This window comes from Hyaena hyaena, unplaced genomic scaffold, assembly GCF_003009895.1.
Source record: "Hyaena hyaena isolate Hyena2069 unplaced genomic scaffold, ASM300989v1 scaffold_26, whole genome shotgun sequence".
NCBI classification, from domain to species: Eukaryota; Metazoa; Chordata; class Mammalia; order Carnivora; family Hyaenidae; genus Hyaena; species Hyaena hyaena.
Window position 1 is genome coordinate 4,954,270 of NW_024080658.1, and position 12,686 is coordinate 4,966,955.

Here is a 12,686-nt window from a genome sequence, read left to right on the forward strand (position 1 = left end):
AGATATTTAGAGGGGTTTTGTTAATGATTTTGGATGGAATAGCTGCTATTTATAATTCCTTTTTTTCCCCCAAAAGAAAGCATCAATAGCCTTCATTGGAAAAGACACATGACTGAAATAGAAGTGACATCTACACACTTAGAAGAGGAGTCATTATTTTGAAAAACTGAGGTTTTAAACAAATTAATATAATAATTGTTTTCTGGCTGTTTTTAATTCACAGAAATGGGACTTAGTGAAAAGAGAGCACAAATGGGTGAGTTATGGCTTTATCGCATGGAGATTGAAACTTGACCTTCATTGTGTTGATGACACACAGCCCTTCTAAGGCATCTTGACTCTTCCACATTTCAAAAAGCTCTTGCTTGAAAGGAACTTGGATTCAGGAAGAATTTAGCATGACTGAAAATTGATAAAAGAGAGCTCAGATTGGCTTGCCCTACATGCCAGCACATAATACCTTGCTCTAGAATGCCCGTTTGCTGGAGTGCCACCAGCCTTTGTCATTTTCCAGTTCCCCTCCTTTCTCAACCCTACCCCCGAGCCCTCAAGTAAAATTACTACTCTCCTTCTTGAGCCTCCTTGCTTCCGTTGTCCTTGTGTGCTTAGGTGAAAGCATTCCACACACGAAATGTCATACCAGGTCAGGACCAGTGAAGGACCCAACTTTTGCAAATACGTCGCTTGTTTCTATTCTAATGATGAGAGGCTCACACCCAGAACACTCTCAGTTGTTTCTCTCCAGGTGGAGCTCCAGACTCTTGGGTGCCAGATGATTAAGCCCTGCTTTTCGCCAGGGTTGGAAGCAGCTGCTCCCATATCAAACCTCTTTTTCTCTCAGCCAGTTGCGGCAGAGTCTACACCCAGCTGTGATTCGCGGTGCTTGCTGGCAGCTCTCATCTCCACCGACAACCTTTCATCTCGATTCCCTATAAACTTTTCTTAATATCTGCTTGTTAAACCTGACAGAATGGCATTAGAACAAAGCTAACCTGGCTGCTGAAATGCTGGCAGCATCATGTGTCAGGCCTTTTTGCTTCTTCCTTTGATAAAGTTTTGCCCAGCTATTATTGCAGAGGCCTCGTTGGATGGTTCTGAGGCCTCAGAGCAGAAAGGCATCCATCTGCTGCAGAGAGCTCAAAGGGTGATGTGGTCCTGGGGTGTTCCCAGAGTTGAGTCATGTATTTCTTCCCCCAAATTATTCCCAGTGAATACCAAACCCAAACTCCCCATCTCAGCTTATGTAAGTACTTTTCAAACCTTTTGAAATAAAACTTTTAAATTTGGTTGTTCTACTTAAAAATCCCAGAAGCAAGACAGATCTCGGCAGTTGCATAAAATGATCTTGAGGACAATTGCTTTCTAGGGGTCTCAGAGCAAGTTAGATCTTATGAAGAAAAAAAAAAACACCTTGTTTATGGTAGGATATGAGGTCTCTGTCCCTCCCTAACATCTAGCTGGTGTTCGAATTGACATGATTAAAGATGAGAGTGCTGTCTGGACAGTTTGAAGGGCAAGGCTTGCAATTCATATTGCTGTGAAGGGCCCACCTTGCCTTCAGACTGGTTAAGAGCCCTTTCCAAGACCAGGGCCTGCCCACTGCAACTGACTCCAGCTCCGAGGCTTTCTCTTTGGGAATGGCTTTCCACCTGAGGTCTTCATACAGATCCGTGAAGAGTCATACAAATCCACAGAAACTGCCATCTAACACTTAACTAGGACACTCCTTGCCAGAAGAGTAGGTGCCCCCAAAATGTTTTTGTCATTGACTTGGGAGTATAGTTAAAAAGTTAAGTTAGGGGAAATGGTAAATCAAATGTGTTCTTCCCTGAAAAGAGCGTCAATAATTTAGTTTGCCAGATTTAACCTTTAACTCTGGACCAGCTTTCACCCCGCCCACCCCAAGCCCCATCACTGGCCAACAAAGGATTATATGGTAGTGTTTATAGGATCTTCATTAGCATAGTCGTCTCTCTTGTCTTTATAGCTGAGTTTTTCATATTCATTTATTTTGACCTATGTGAAGGCAAATACTAGATTTGAAATATTCTTTGTAATCATCCCGGCTTCCCTCCATAGAGTCTAACTGGTCTTGATTGTGTGAAACCTCTGTGAATGCCATTGGCATTACATCCCTGGCTCTGGGCATCATTTGGAGCTAAAAACTCAGAACGCTCTTTTTACCTCCTTAAGCACTTCTTAATATATGATACATAATTGCAAGGAAGAAAAAGATAGTTTTTCAGCACCATGGGTCAACATTTTGGGAAAAATGCTATGGCAGAATACTAGTTAAACTCAGTTAATGTCAGTTTCAAGTTCAAGAACAAACAAATGAGATGCCTGGTTCTTTGCTCCCCCACACCCATACTCTCCTTTTTACAAGCTATGCCAGGGAGAATTCCCATCCCCAGACTTTTCTCCTTATAAGGTGTGGTTTCTGCCATTAAGAAGGCTGCTTGGATATGGAAGACTTCAAGCACTAAATTATATCTCCTGCTCCCTGCTCACTGGTAGCAACTGTGCCAGGGTCCAAAAGGAAACTGTGTAGGTGTGTCCTAATAGGAGACAGTGTTCTTCCTCTAATTGCTGTAAAAGCTTTTGAAGCCATTGTCTGGTGGATCTAAGTAGATTGATCCTGGAGGTGTGAGCTCAGACTGCAAGTCAGGAGCTCAGAGTGGTAATTCTTGGGTTGGCAATGACTCACTGTGGGGCCTGCGGCAAGCTCACTCACCTTCCCTGTGCATCAATTTATTCATCTACAAAACCGAGGGATATTAATACACAATTTCCTGATGGGATATTATATGGTTTAGGCATTAATAATCATGGCAAGTAAGTTTGACGGCAAGCACCCCCAGAGGTGTTACCTGGTCGAAGCCTCTATGAGTTTTCAGTAGGCTTTGTTGGTTTTGTTTCTAAGTCTGGAATTCTCTTTTTGAAGGTCTTTAAGTCTACTGTAAGGAAATTCAAGTTCCCTTGAAGTTTTGTCCTAATCCTGGTAAGCGCAGATGATTTCCTTTAGGACTGTGTCACATGGTAGTTTTCTAAGAGATCTTTTCACCTACCACAGAGACCACCCCCTGCTGCCCCTCAGGACCAGATGCCACGCAGGATGGGAACCAGCTTCTGTGGTGGGGACTACGTTGTCTCATAGCCCATCTGCCTGAAAAACCCCTCGTGGTCTTGGCAGAGCTATTGTGTCAACAAGAAGCATCGTAAGGACACCCTCCTTTGTTGATGGTCTTTTTCCATGTCTGATGAAGTAGCCCTTTTGGGGATAAAAAACTCAAAGTGGAAAACAATGTGTCAATAAAGGGAAATAAAATGAATGTGTTAGCATTAATTTGTTACATTCTACATGTGCTCTTCTGAAGAAGTGGTGTTTATATTCAGGGCCAGATGCAGGCTTCCAGTATTGTAACGTAAGAAAGGACGCAAGAGAAATGGATCCAGCAGCCCTCACATAGCGTCCATCTCAGCCAGATCCTCCTGTGCTTTGCTCACTTACTTCTCTCCGTGGAAAGGAGTACAATTCCTAAGTGTTCCAGTCTCTGGGTAGACTGGCCTCTGCTCTTTGTCTTCCATATTTCAGGTCTCTAGAGTCCTGAAGCATATTTCTGTCTCATCTACTTAACTCTGCTGTTAAATCTCTGCCACCATGCCTGTCTCTTCAGCTCACCAGATTTCACACTCATTTGCCAGTGGCTGTGAAAGGAAATGACAGCAGAATTTCTCATGGTCTTGGCTCCCATCCAGCGTGGAAAACTTACTGAGTTGATGTCTCCCAGAGCCCGTCTCTAACTCAGGTGTCCCTGTTTCATTGGGCCCAGCAGATTTCCTACATCTGTGGTGTATGACATTGTAAAGAGTTCAATCTGGACTCTTTCCCCCCCTTATGTGTCCCCATTCCTTGTTTAAGCCAAGGAGCCTCCCCATAGGTTTGAGACTGAAAAAGTGCAGATTGTATCGGTCCTGCTTTTAGCAGTGCCCTGTGGAATAAGACACCTCCTGCTCAATGTTCCCTCTACTGCTTTTAAGGTGTGAACAGACGAGCAGGATCCATGAGCTGACAACCATGCTGTGTGAGCACCAGAGATGGTGAGCAGAGCTCTCCTAGTGGCTTAGAGCCCCGGAAGGAAAGAAAGGAATGCAGGCATTTCGTGTTCATTCATTCATGTACTCATTCTTTCACACACCCAGCAAGTAGTTACTGAACTCTCTTGTGCCGTGCATTGGGTCGGCCATTGAGATATGAGAGCTGACACCAAATGACTACTATAGAGCAGGTCCTGTGCTAAGTGTGTCTTCGACAACGCTGAGGGACAGTACTGTGGTTATCTCCACTTTAAGGGGAGGAAATAGGCACTCAGAAGTGTTAAGTAATGTCACACAGTCAGCAAGTGATGTAGCCAGCATTCGAATGCAGATAGTCTCACTCAAAGTCCTGACTTAACAGCTACACTACACTGCTTGAATGCAGGACTCTTTACTAGACGTTGTGGGGGTTACCAACAGAAATAGGACATAATTCCTGTTCTCTGAGAGCTAATGGTAATAGACGGAACAGATATTGTTGTGCTGCAACTTACATAGTTTGGACACTTCAGCGTGCCTCAGTTTTCTCACCCTTGAAATAAATGTGATAATGTTTCCTATTTCTTAGAGTTATTCTGAGGATTAAATATGCTAAGATATATAAAACACTTAGGGTAATGCTTTGATCACCCAAGAATTATTAGTTGTTCATTACTGTTTCTATTATTACCTATTAATATTCACCATGGATATATAACAGTATTCGTTGTACAACCACTGTATATCAGACATTATGTTAATCACTTAGTGATCTGTAGTAAACAGGATATATAGTCGATGTCCCCTTTTATTCTTTCATTGGAGTGAAGGTAGCCCAAAGAATAATTCTAACAGCAAGGAAATGGGAGAGCCCTGTAAGACAGTACTGTTTCCTTCTTAACACAAAGAACACAAAGTTAACTCCACTCTGGCTCCCGCAGGAACAAAGAATATCTCAGATTATTAGCTTAAGGAGAAAGGAGGAGAGAAAATGCTGTATTTGGTATAGGGAAAATTGTTTGAGAGCAGCTGGGGTGGGGGAAGGGAAACAGAGAGAGCAGCAAGCAGCTCACCCCAGGCCACTGCATCTCCCTGGTTCTCCAGTGGGTCACTCCAAAGATGTCCTGAAAGCTCACTGTTCTTTGTAGGTGGGAATAAGGGCAAGGTAGAAGTCAGTGAGGCTTTCAGGGAAGGGCAACCCAGCCCTACCTTTTTGCATTGTGTATCCACTCAGTTGACTAAAGGGCAGACATCAGTTTTCTCTGGCCTTTCAATACAGAGTGTATGAACAAGCGGGGCTCAATAGGACCTGTTTAGGAGGAAATGGGGGTCTTCAGATTTATTTGCTATGTTCTAGAGACATGCTATGTCCAGGGATACAAATACAAAAACGAACAGTCTCTTTTCTAAGGGAATATGAATTGTTTCCTTCCCTACCATGTTTAGCCCAGAGATGCACTTATTCCACTCCTTGGCCTTATGGGTAGTATTGCCATGACATCATCTGGTTCCCCCCACCCCCCATACAAAAAATTCAATTGTCTGAAGACTGAGACTTATGTAATCACTTTGACGGAAAAAAATGAAATGTTTTTGAGCAGGAGATAGAAGTGGGCTTTGCAAACTTCTTTGAAGATCTTGTAACTGATATTTCTGTGTCACAGGTGGTGAGAATCCTGGAGTGTGACTAAGTTGCCCCCAAATGATGAGATGACCACTGTTCTTATTGCATCACACGGTGAGATGTCCCTTTGGTTTCTGGAAAGAGCAGTTGAGGATCCAGGGCCACCAGAGTCTGAAACAACACTGCCATCACCAGCATGTCCTGCCTCTTTCTCCTCACTTCCTATTCACCCTGAAAATGGGTTTCCTTTTAAGATTGCAAAATAATAAGGTGGATCCCCCCCCCCTTTTCACGCAAGAGCACCATTTCCACCTCCCACAGCTTTCTTTGTTTCAAATTGTTCATTCTTGGCAGTGATATTCTTAAACCAGGGAAGAATGAGGAAATTTCACTGTCTTGGTGAAATTACCTCATTTAGGAATAATTGGTATTCACAGAAGAGATGCACATTTTCATCCACCTAGTAATGAACAAATTAACAAGACACCTACTGAGTTGTGTTAACAAAATTACCAAATGTAAAAGGAACTAATTACTATCCACTTCATCCAGACAGACTCAAAACTGCATTCATAATGGGCTTTGTGGCTGACTTGATGTAACTGTGGAGAAAGGAAATGAACAGGTGCCTGGTGATCAAAGATTCTGTGCTTGGTGATTGTTTTGGATGGGGTCCCTGCTTCTTGAGAAGGTGAGATTACTTCTAGAGCCCTTTCTTCCTTGCTGGTGAAGATGTGTACAACATGCACACTTTCTTTACAGAGGTAACTGATGGTTATCCATAAAATAGCAACCAAAGCCTACAAATATGAGATTTCTGGAAATAGTCATCTTATGTGAAGAGATGTAGCCGGCAAGCTGCCTCTTTGTTTACTGGTTCACCCAGCAAAATTCACAAGGAACCCCTGGCCTGGTGCCTGGAAATGCTTGGGGATGATTTATGATAAAAATGAAAAAAAATGTGTGTGTGTGTGTGTGTGTGTGTGTGTGTGTGTGTGTGTGTATCTGGAATTTTGGTATTTACTCATATTGGAAACCTCTTTTTTTCAGGTGTTTGAAATAGGCTGGTGGTAGTTTTACAGACCAGACAATTTAACTAATCAATGAATTAAGTTTAATTGCATATGATAAATGTATATATATTTTCAGAATTTATAATATTGCTCTAGAGGAATTTGAAGTAATTTTTGGACTGTTTAGTTTCAACTAAATATCTCATCATTTGAAGTTGCAAGTAAAAGAAAATGAAGGTTATATAGATGTTAAGATGAGGGAGAGGAATAAAAGAAGTCTTTAGTTTCTTCATGTATTTATTCATCCATTCATCCATTCAGTAAGTATTATTGATTGGCTACTGTGTGCTAATGAAGTTCTAAATGCTGGAGATAAAACAAGAAATAAGACAAGTAAAATCTTTGCACTCAAACAGCATAAATTCTGGAGAATAAGAGATAAAAAAGAAAGTAAAGGGGAAAAAGGCAATTTCAGAGAATGAGAAACAGATGATATGAGACAGTAATAGGATGGGGGATGGAACTACAACATGATGTAGAGTGGTCAGGGAAGAGTTGGAGATGTGTTTTTCCAGTCAATCCAGTGTACACTAGTCTAGATTTCATATGACAACCAGTCCTTACGAAGCATAGATTTTTTTTTTTATATTTCCTGCACTCTATCATATTTTCCTGGCTCAGTTACATGTATCTAGATGTGATTATCTACACTTATTTCTGCACCGTGTAGCAAATTTCTCTACCCCTGTGTGAAGAGAGGGCACTCTTTATTTGCCTCTGGGAAACCAATGGGGTAACTATTTTGATAAATGACAACATATTGAGTGAATCTCAGCATTAAGGCAAACATATCTGAGCAATTAGCTCAGAGTGACTGTGGGTAGAAACAGGATCTGGACTTCTAGGAAGAAATCTCTCAATTGGGAGTTCTCACCACATAAACACACACACTCGGAAGGGATATGGTGGAGCTGTAGATAGGGTTCAAGCCTTCTGCACTCAGGTCCAGTGAATGTTGGTTGAATGCATTAGTAAGTGAATAAATGATTGAAGGAATAAATAGAATAAATCTATAGCTCTTGGAAATGATTTTAGACATGGGTATGTAGAGTCAAAATACACCAATGGAAAAGCCAGCACCACACACACATGCACATATGTGCACACACATCTTATATTAGTAAGTTTCCCAAAGCAAAGCTGTGAAAAGACACAAGAGGCCTTCTCTGGACTGGTCTGACATAGAGGGTTTTATATTAACATTTTTCTCCAGGGAAAGATGTGTTTGAGACTATGTCAAAGAGTTTAATATCCTACTTCTGCAAATGCGTAAAATATCTTTTCTTTTCTTCTATAGCTGGGGCCATCTCAAACTAAGGCAAGTATGGGAATATTAGATTTTCTTTTTTTGATAAAGCATAGAGATGAAAACAGGAGAAGGGGGTGTCATTAAAATTAGAGAACCAGTCAGCCATTTGGTGACCATCGCGAGGCAATGGGAAGAACAAGAGACCAGGATGACGAGCTGGATGGTGGTTTGGGATGAGTTAATTAACCTCCCTGAACTGCAGTTTTTAAAGTATAGGTAGTGCTTCATATCAGTTTTCAAAGTCAGTTGAGAGTGGAGCATGCTGCATCTTCATACTTGTCTTGCAGAAGCTCGTAACATAGGCGTTGAAAGAGTCTGAACATGGTGTGCCTGGGCGACTCAGTCCATTAAGTGTCCGACTTCAGCTCAAGTTATGGTCTCATGGTTTGTGGGTTCAAGCCCCATATCAGGCTCTGTGCAGACAGCTCAGAATCTAGAGCCTCCCTCAGATTCTGTGTTTCCCTCTCTCTCTGCCCTTTCCCCACTCATGCTCTGTCCTCTCTGTCTCTCAAAAATGAATAAATGTTTAAACATTTTTTTAAAAAGCATCTGAAAGTCTTTTAATAGAGACACCTGCTTCACTTTGTTGAAAAGAACATGTTCAAAATTTTGTCCTTTTGATTACTGTTGACATATTGTGGAATTATTTTTCCAATAAATGTAATCTTAGAATGCTGTTCAAGACTCTCTGATAGCTGTACATATCATGTATCGAATACCTGATACACACTACACCCATACTGCATATCCACATCTTCTTTCCAAGCAGAAAAGGCCAATTTCTTCCCCATTCAGCCACCATGATTGGAGCTCACTTGAAGGTCAATTCATCTCCTGTTTTTTTTTAAAGCTCCTGTAAGAGAAATTTATCCTCATTAAATCTCTTGGCAAGATTCACAACTTCCTAAATGTTCTAAAGAATACTTCTTTCCAAATGCAAAATCAGATTTTTAGGTAAAAGCCATAGGCATAAAGGTTCTTATTACTTTTTTTTTGCTTTTTCTGAAGTGGAATTACCTTATCTTGGATTATTCTTTTTATGTAGCTATGGAAGGATGTAAGTCTAAGGGATGTGTGTAAATAGATGCCATCTGCTAACTGCAGAACCCAGTGGAGGGTGGCGCCGCTTTTTGTGGTTTTCCCTGAGTTCTGTTGCAGTTGTGATCTCTACAGGAACGGAATCGCTTTCACCTTCTTCCGTATCTTTTTCTGACTTGATCACCATAGAATTTTCAGTCCTAAACACAATGTCTGACATAGAGTTGGTAGGCATTCAGTAAAACAACTGTGGAATAAATGAGTGAGGCTGAGGGGGAGGGAAAGAAGGAAAGAAAGGAGGGATGGAGGGAGGGAGGAAGAAAGATGGAAGGAGGGAAGAAAAAAGAAGGAAGGAAGGAAGGAAGGAAAGGAAAAAAAAAAGACATGGTCTTTTGTATTCCCTACTATTATAATCTAAGTAGGTGATGCCTGTTTTCCCCATTTTACATTGTGTTATGCTATACCCTGGAATATTTCTGCCATCACCCTAGTGAATGCTTGTTTTGCTTCCAATTATCCTATAGCATCTGCTTTTTAAGCTGGTGGTGGCCACTTGTTACCAGAGACCCTTTGGAAGTAGCTAAAGGCCAATCAATAACATGCTGATACTTTGGGAGAGATTCTGCTCCAAAAACATAATTGTTGGAAATTTTATACTATCGTTTGGCTTGAAGCACAGCATGTAGTTGTCACACGGGGACATTTGCTCTGGGGGTGAGTGTGACACTGATAGGATCTAATTTCACACCCAATACAACAGGTTGAAGAGCATCACTTCTTTGCAAACCTTGAGTTTTGTCTGCTGCTTGGTGCCTTTTTGTTGCCAGACTCTATTTCCTAGTTTGCTCTGCCAAAACTGGCAGGCTAGCAGCTTTTCAAAAAAATTAGGCAGAAGATAGAATTTTCTGTAGCATATGATGAAAGATGGGGAAAAAATGAAAGTACTAAAATGTCTTTATACAAATGCAAGGACTATAGGAGGTTGGCAAGAAGATAACTGTGTATTTGAGTGAAGGAGGCTATGACTACAATTTAGATAAACAAAATCTGCTGAGATCATGTTCATTGCTAAGATGCCATCCTTCAAAGATAAATACCTAGAGGGATTGGATAAAGAAAAACAAGTTGAAGAGGTGCCATCTACATCAAAGTGCTTTTACAAGTATTAATGGGGCTCATACTTGGTGCTTAGCATTGAGACCAGCACTAAAGTTGAATTGTGGCTTAGGAGACATAAAAGCTGTACAATACTACTGCCTGTTTTCAAGGTGCTTCCAGGTTTGTGGGAGATGCCATATTCTTCAAAAAAATGTCTAACACCGGGCTTTATTTCTCATAGTTAAAATTACTTGGATGCATTTATATATCACATACATCAATTGAGGATACAAAAGTGCAAAGAAAAGCTGTAGTTTCAGTTCTAAGGGCTTTTGTAAACTATAGGAAGATATGCAGACCACCCTCACACAAGGCAGAATGTTCTACTTACCAAATCAATTGTACCACTTTATTAGGCATTCAGTGGAGGGAAATATCACTTCTTTCTCATAGGAACAAGGGAAGTCCTTTGTGGAAGGTCGCATTTGGACTGGGCTTTGGACAGTTGGTAGGATTTCAGGAAGAGGAGATATGTCTGCATAATTAATGGCAAAAAGAAGTGAATGAGCAAAGGTGAGAGAACAGAAAAGAACATAATTTCTAAAAAGTTTGCTTCTTTGCTCATTTCTCTATCTCAGCTATTAGCACCTTCATCTTTACCTGGACGCCAGACTGGGGATCGGTGAGTCACTGATAATTTCTAATTTTCCTTCACTCATTCAATTTAAGAAGTCGTTGAGCCCTACTGATTTCACTGCTCATAATGGCAAAAACTTGACCCTCTTCCTGAATTGGCCTTAGTGAGGATATTATCACTTTGTTACTTAGTGTAGATGCTTTCCTGTACTTTCCTTGTTTCCAGGTTGTACCATCATAATCAACCCTCTGGAGAGCTTCCTACCAGAGAGGTGTTTCTATGACTCTAATCTCATGATGTCAGTTCTGCTTAACATCTTTCAGTGATGCTCCATTACCTACAGGAAGTCCAAACTCCTTAGTATGGCATGTATGTCCTCCTTGAATTGGTCCCTGACTGCCTCTTCAGCTTCTGCTTCCACCTTTCCCTTCACAGTGGTCTTTTCTTGGTAGATAGTGGAGATTATCATCATTCTTTTTAGAGAAAAATAACATAAGAGAAAGATTAAGTTAGTATTTCTTTGCAGGAAAGATTAAAGAGTGAAAAGATTATATACCTAATGTAAAGTCAATAGACCTGGATTTGCATTCTAGATTTGCCACCTATTCGCTGTGTGACTTTGGGCAAGAACATAACTGCTATGAATCTTACAAGTTCCTAGTGAAGATTAAACTCAACTATGCAGACAAAGTACTTAATAATTTAAAATTGTGGGAACAGAGCACACTTGTATATATTTAATAAATGGTAGTTTGTTGCCTTTTTCTCTTCCTTTCCTACCTTCCTCACTTTTCTCCCACTTCTCTTCCTTTTTTCTCTCCCTTTTCCTTCCTTTTCTCCCTCATTTCTTCCCTCCCCCTTCCCCTACTTTGCTTCTTTCTTTTTCTTACTTTTCCCCTTTTCTTAGAAACTTAGAGGAAATAGAAGCCAGAATCAGTGTGTGAAAATGAATATTTGAAATAGATCCATGTCTGAGTGAGATGTATTACAAAACTTCAGGACATCATGGAAAAACAAAATCAAAAGTAAAACTGTGTAAATGACCCACAACATGGTTGCAAAAAGAATAGAAGTATCTTTATATCAGATAGTTGTGTATTGTCACTCTAAAGTATAATTAAATATTACTTTAAAAATTTTTTAATGTTTATTTATTTTTGAGGGAGGGGGAAGGGCAGAGAGAGGGAGACACAAAATCCAAAGTAGGCTCCGGGCTCTGAGCTGTCAGCACAGAGCCTGATGCGGGGCTTGAACCCATGAACCATGAGATCATGACCTGAGCTGAAGTTGGACACTTTTAACTGACCGAGCCACTCAGACACCCCTAAATATGACTCTTTATTTACTAAATAAATATGAGTGTTGAGGGTTTTTTTCTGTCAAAATTGGCATACCAACAGGACATTTATTAGGATTCTAATATTCTGAACATAGAGCACATGGACCATCATGTTTATTGGACACAATGTATATAATGCCTAGGGCCCATACACTTTCCAAGTACTTGAAAAAAAAGAGTTTGCAATCTTGGAAACTAATACATCCATATAAGAAATAATTAAATTTCCAGTAGAACCTAATACATGGAAAGTTAGCATAACTGAAGTTTGGGGAAGCATTGATACAGAAATTGTGAGATTGTTGTATTTTAGATATTTTCAACAGTGCCTAGACAGAGTGTAAGAATCCAAAGAACTAAGGTTAATACATAGGTAATGAATTGAATGATTGACTATCCAGGGCAGAATCTGTTTTGGAGAATATGTATAGACCTAGACTTCTAAAAGGAGAGAGAGAGAGAGAGAGAGAGAGAGAGAGAATGTATGAATT

General features: G+C 40.5%; 1 long non-coding RNA gene across 3 annotated transcripts in view; it reads left to right on the forward strand.

Moving 5' to 3' along the window:
* The window catches only part of LOC120228693, an 89,720-nt gene extending 81,239 nt beyond the window's left edge, over positions 1-8,481 (forward strand). For 2 of the 3 annotated variants that reach the window (XR_005527568.1, XR_005527567.1), the window contains exons 2-4: positions 5,742-5,815; positions 6,258-6,392; positions 8,072-8,481. This is a non-coding gene — a long non-coding RNA (uncharacterized LOC120228693). Of the gene's footprint in view, positions 1-5,741; positions 5,816-6,253; positions 6,393-8,071 lie in introns of all 3 variants that reach the window. The other variant, XR_005527569.1, reaches the window with a different exon arrangement.
* The last annotated feature ends 4,205 nt before the right edge of the window (positions 8,482-12,686 follow it).